Source organism: Pagrus major, chromosome 18 (assembly GCF_040436345.1).
Source record: "Pagrus major chromosome 18, Pma_NU_1.0".
NCBI classification, from domain to species: domain Eukaryota; kingdom Metazoa; phylum Chordata; class Actinopteri; order Spariformes; family Sparidae; genus Pagrus; species Pagrus major.
In genome coordinates this window covers 14,043,341-14,049,063 of record NC_133232.1, presented here as the reverse complement: position 1 = coordinate 14,049,063, position 5,723 = coordinate 14,043,341, and the positions used below count along the sequence as shown (strand labels likewise).

Sequence of the window (5,723 nt, the reverse complement as noted above, 5' to 3'; positions counted from 1 at the left end):
TGCAATGCACATACAACTAGTGCAATTATGGTTTAAGAAACACTGACGGTTTAGATGAATGCTTGAGAAGTTACCAGGTGAAGGCCAATGAGTGAAAAGCAGTCTAGATATATATCTGGTTTTACAGCTGTTCCTAAAGTTTCTGTGTTAGAGGCTAAATTGGAACCATCTGAGGTCAGAAGGTGATTCATTTTTTCTCTAATAAGTAGAATTTTTAACATTAAAGAAGCTCATAAAGTCATTTCTGCTGAGTGTTATAGGAATACAAGGATCAATAGAGGTATGACTATGAAAAGCTGAAAAGAAACCTGGGGTTATTTTCCTCTGTCAACGTTGAATAATAAGATGCTCAGGCATTATGGAGGACTTTCTTACAAGTTTTAAAGCTTTCTAGCCAGACCAAACGAGATTCTTCCAGTTTGGTGGAGCGCCAAATTTTTTGTGATGTCTGCTTTAATATGTGACTTTGATGGATGTGCCATGGAGGTAATCTTCTCTGCTTTATTGTCGTCTTTTTTAGAGGCACAATAGAGTCAAATGTCATTCACACAGAGCCTGCAACACTATCAACAAGATGATCAATCTGGGAGGGACTAGGATTAGCACAAGAGTCTTCTATTATACTGGGACATGATGCTGAATCTAAAGCTGATGGAATAATTTCATTAAACGTGGCTGCAGCACTATCAGAGAGACGTGGAATATAAATCTTTGCCTTGTGGCGCGTAGTCCAGTAATAGGAATCCAAAAGTTATTAAATAATGGTCTGATAAGAGAGAATTCTGTGGGAAAACTATTAAATGTTCAATTTCAATGCCATATACCAGAACAAGGTCGAGGGTGTGATTAAAACAGTGAGTGGGTTTATGTACACACGGACTAGAGCCAATTGATTTTAATAATGACATAGTAAGTACCAAGACTATCATTATTAATGTCCACATGAATATTTAAATCACCAGTGATTATTTCTTTATCTGTTTAAGGACTAAACTTGATGACAATTCAGAATAAGGACCAGGAGCGCAGTAAATTATAACAAACAGGATTAGCTGTATTTTTTTCCAGGTTGGATGAGAAAGACTAAGAATAAGGTTTTTGAACGAATTATAATCGAGTTTAGGTTTAGGATTGATTAATAGGATTGAGTCAAATATGGCTGCAACTCTGTTATTTATCAGGTTTTAATGTAAAACTCTTGTTTTAAGTGGTTGGGGGACAGACAGTCTCAATGGGGTTTTGGGTGGGTAACTGATCTTACAAAAGCTCAGAGGAGCATGTAGGACTGCAGCTCTGCCTCCTGGTCTGGACTTGTCATGGTTTTGGACCACTAATAAACTCAGTCAGATTTCTGGATAAGAGAGCCGCTCAATCCAAAGTGGGATGAATGCCATCTCTTCTGATCGGACCAGGTTTTCCTGAGAAAGTCCGCCAATTATCTCCAAAGCCCACAACGTTTGCTGAACACTACCTCAACAGCCAGTGATTGAATGACGACATGCGGCTAAACATGTCATCACTGGTCAGATTTGGCAGGGGTCCAGAAAACTGTGAGTCCAATATTGTTTTAGCAAATGTACACACTGACTCAACATGAATTTCAGTGGCTTCAGAGAGATGTAAACAGGAGTCATTGCTGCTAAATTTTAATCAAACTGTATTTACGATTATTCTTAGCCAGCAGTTTCAAATTTTATTCAACGTTGCCCACTCTGGCCCCAGGAATACATTTGACTCTGGTCGCTGGTGTTGCTAACTTTACCTTTCTGACTATAGAGCTGCCAATAACCAGAGTTGGTACCTAAGGGGGTGTGTCGCTGAATGGGGAAAACTTGAACGTGGACATGATAAACAAGAACAGGTTGGTGGTGAACCATGAGCTTTGTCTTCATACTATGCCTCTTTTGGACAGTCACCCAGCCTCCCTGCTCAGGAACTGCTGGGGGACGGCTAGGAGGAGCTACACTAGGTAGGTCTGCACCAGCTACTGCGGGCTGGTTAACTACAGCAGCTACGATTTGCTTTCCATGGTATGGAAACTGTGTCTCCAATTCACTAAGCCCCGCCTCCAACACATCTGATAAACTACATTTATTACGTATCACTAAAAGAGGCACAGGAGTAGCTGAACATCTGACCTACCAAGCAAGAAAGAGGAGAGAGAGAAGCCATCACTAGCTGCTAGGCTAATTAGTGGAGCTAGAGAGTGTATAACTAAATAACTGTGGAATCACTTAAGGTAAGGAAGCTATGAAAGCTTGAAAACAAATAAGTGTACATTTAAATGTGAGACGGATAATTTGTTGGTGTGATGCAGAAAACAGAATTATAGCAGGAGCAGCAACGTAGGCCACCATTGTCTAGACTTAGACTTAGACAGACTTTATTGTCATTCAGTGAGCAACAAGTGAACACAGAACAAAATTTCATTTTCAGAGGCTCAGCATAGAATTAAAATATGAAGTATATTAACAAAAAAAAATACCAAAATAAGAATAATAAATATCAAAAACAGAAATATATTGAAAGTGCAAATTATTGAAAGTGACATAGTTGAGTTAGGTAGTGTAAATGTTTTGAGGAAACAAGATATCCAGAATAAATGACAATTGTCACTTAGAGTTCAGCAGTCTGATGACATGGGAGAAAAAGCTGTTACAGAGCCTTGTGGTCCTGCACCGAATGCTGCAGAACCTCTTTCCAGAGGCCAGCATGGAAAACAGTCCATGGTGAGGGTGGGAGGAGTCTCTGATAATATTCCCAGCTCAGGACATGCAGCACTTGGGAGCAATGTCCTGAATGGAGGGGAGAGAAGTCCCAATGATCTTCTCCGCTGTCCTCACCACTCTCCTCACATTCCTCCAGTCAGAGGCTTTGCAGCTTCCACACCACATGGAGATGCAGCTGGTCAGGATGCTCTCTATGGTGCTCCTGTTGAATGTAGTGAGGATGGCGGGGGCAGGAGGGCTCTCCTCATCCTTCGCAGGAAGTGCAGACGCTGCTGGGCCTTCTTGACCAGTGCCGCAGTGTTCACAGACCAGGTGAGGTTGTCTGTGATGTGCACCCCCAGGAACTTGGTGCTGCTGACCACCTCCACAGCCGTGTTGTTGATGAGAAGTGGAGTGTGGCAGGGCTGCTTCTTCCTGAAGTCGACAATGATCTCTTTGGTTTTGTCCACGTTCAGGATCAAGTTGTTTTTGCATTTTGTCTATCGATGGGAGAAGAGGGTAATTTAACATCAGAAATTCACAGAAATTGAGCTGACCCGCCCTCTAATAATAAACCTTGTAAACAGCATAAAGTAGTGGGAAGTGGAGCTAAAAACCGACCTGTTTTCTGCTCCTCTCAGCTCGTAGTTAATGGTTGGGTAATAAGCACATATTGACTTTCAAAATATAGAGACAGTGGTTCCACAGCATTCTATTTAGTTTACAGTAGAGCAAATTTAGAATACCAAAACAGGAAGAAACATGTCTTAACTGCAGAAGAAATGGAAGATGACAGAAATATATCACCTGGACATCTACTAAGGTAGCCACATATGCCAGGTTAGTAAACTTTGATGGAGGCAGACACATATTTCTTTCTTTTTTTTTCTCGATACAATGACGCCTTTTATAGACCGACAACACCTGTTTGCCCGCCTAGTTATATGTTAAAGTGAAACTCTCGCCAAAATGCAACCTAGGCTCTTTTTGTGAATGTACCCGAGTCAAACCTTCATGTAAAAGCATAATTACGGTGAAAAAGCCACTTTTAAGATTCACCATAGTTTCGTTTCCGGGTCAAGCTCATTTTCAATGGCGTGCACGGGGCAACTTTACGGTAGCACCAAAATCGCTATTTATAAAACACTAAGAAGACTCAACACAACATGAAACTTTGCTCGTAGCATCACCAGGGTCTCTACACATGAACACGAGCATTGAGAACTTTGTTTGTGTACAGAGTTTACTAAAAAGAAGGTTTTTGAACAACTCACGTTAGCAGTAGCTTGCTCCGCTCGTAGCTGTCCTGCCAGTCGCGATGCGTCGATCCCTGAGTGAGATGCAATGTTAGGAGTAGAGGGATTGTAGTTCCTCCTTTTCTTTCTTTTCTCTTTCCCTCTGTTTTTCACAAATGAATGGACTGGTTTTCATGAGAGATGTAAGAGGTGTGGTTAAGCAGTGCTGAGGTTGGGATGACCTCACTTGGAGAGGCGTGTGCCTCCCGCCCCTTGAATCAAAGAAAAGAGACTCACCTGTGTGTGGGGGGGCTGGGCTGTGAGGTAGCCTGAGTGAGCCCCAGGCTGAAGATGCAGACTGAAGACGAGACGCACCTTACCCTCCTGAGAACCAGCCTGGTGCACGAAGACCCATCCACCATCATTCTTTTAAAGACTTTGAACTGAAAACCAAAGACGGAGCTCGCCGCTCCAGAGAGAGCACAGGTCTGAGCTGGCGGCGGTGTCGTCCTGGAAGACCAGCTATCTCCGGTAGGCCGACCCACCTCCACACTTTTCTCTAGGTGAAAACCAGTCCCTCTCCGCCCTGCTTCTTTCCCACGTTGTTTCTCCTTCTCACACACTCCAGGTTAGGACTAGCACATGTTACGTTTACTTGAATCTCCCTAGACCCGCTAGTCCGTAACACGTAACATGGAGGAGAGTACAGGTGGAAAGCTCCTAAAGCTTAGCTCCATATAAATGCATGGATAATTTGTTGTTTTGTCGTTAACGAAAAACAATATTGACCTTGGAGTTGAAAAAGGAGCCTCATATAAGAAACAATGCTAAAATCAAAAGCCGGAAAAGTCACGTGAGATCTTGCGTGGACAGTTGTTGCCGGAAATGCAAATCATTCAAAAATATATACAGCCAGCATTACAATAATTGTTTAGGCTACTTACTCATCAGATAGTTGTCCGTCTGGTCCTGCTGGGGTGGGTCGCCACTTCCAGTTGATTTTGGGGACATGGAAGAAAGTTTGTAGCACTCCGATTTATAAGGGAGGGGAAATCTACAATTTCGGTAACACACCGTGCTTGGGATTCTTGATCACGACGAAGGTCCCATTCCAGGCAGCACAAACACTCGGTTTCGGTGACCATTACTTCACAGTACCCACATGCACACCACCAATTCCCCGAGCACCGATCAGGCGAGCTTGTGTGGAGTTCCGCCGCCGGCTCCTCTCTCTCTCTCCTCGCCATTTCCTCAAGCTTTTGGATCTCTTCGTCCATCAGCTCGGGCTCGAAAAGGTATGGACGTCCATCAAACTCGAATTCTTCATACCCAGCCATGTCTTCTCGGTCTTCTTCACTGTTCTGATGTGTCTTCACTCAGGTCACCGACAGCCTGCTGTCTTCCAGCAACGGTTACACCCCACCTTTCCGAAACCCCGCTGTTCCGAAAACAGACTGCCATTCTTCGTAATGGCGGGGTTTCCCATTTTTTCTAAAGACCCCACTATTCCGAAAAAGCTATTGGGGAACCCCTGACCCTAACCCTAACCCTAACCCTATTGGAAAGTAATTGGAACTTGAAAGTCATTTTCGGAACAGCTGTGTTTAGGAGAGGGGGTGTTTCGGAATTGAGGGGTTTCGCAATGGAGGTGTTTCGGAATGGAAAAAGTCACCCTCCGGCAACAACTATCCACGCGAGATCTCTCATGACTTTTCCGTGAGTTGTTCAAAAACCTTCTTTTTAGTAAACTCTGTGTACACAAACAATGTTCTCAATGCTC

General features: G+C 43.4%; 1 pseudogene; it reads right to left on the bottom strand.

Moving 5' to 3' along the window:
- Positions 1–1,314: 1,314 nt before the first annotated feature.
- LOC141012901 (uncharacterized) lies at positions 1,315–5,280 on the bottom strand (annotated as a pseudogene).
- Positions 5,281–5,723: the final 443 nt, after the last annotated feature.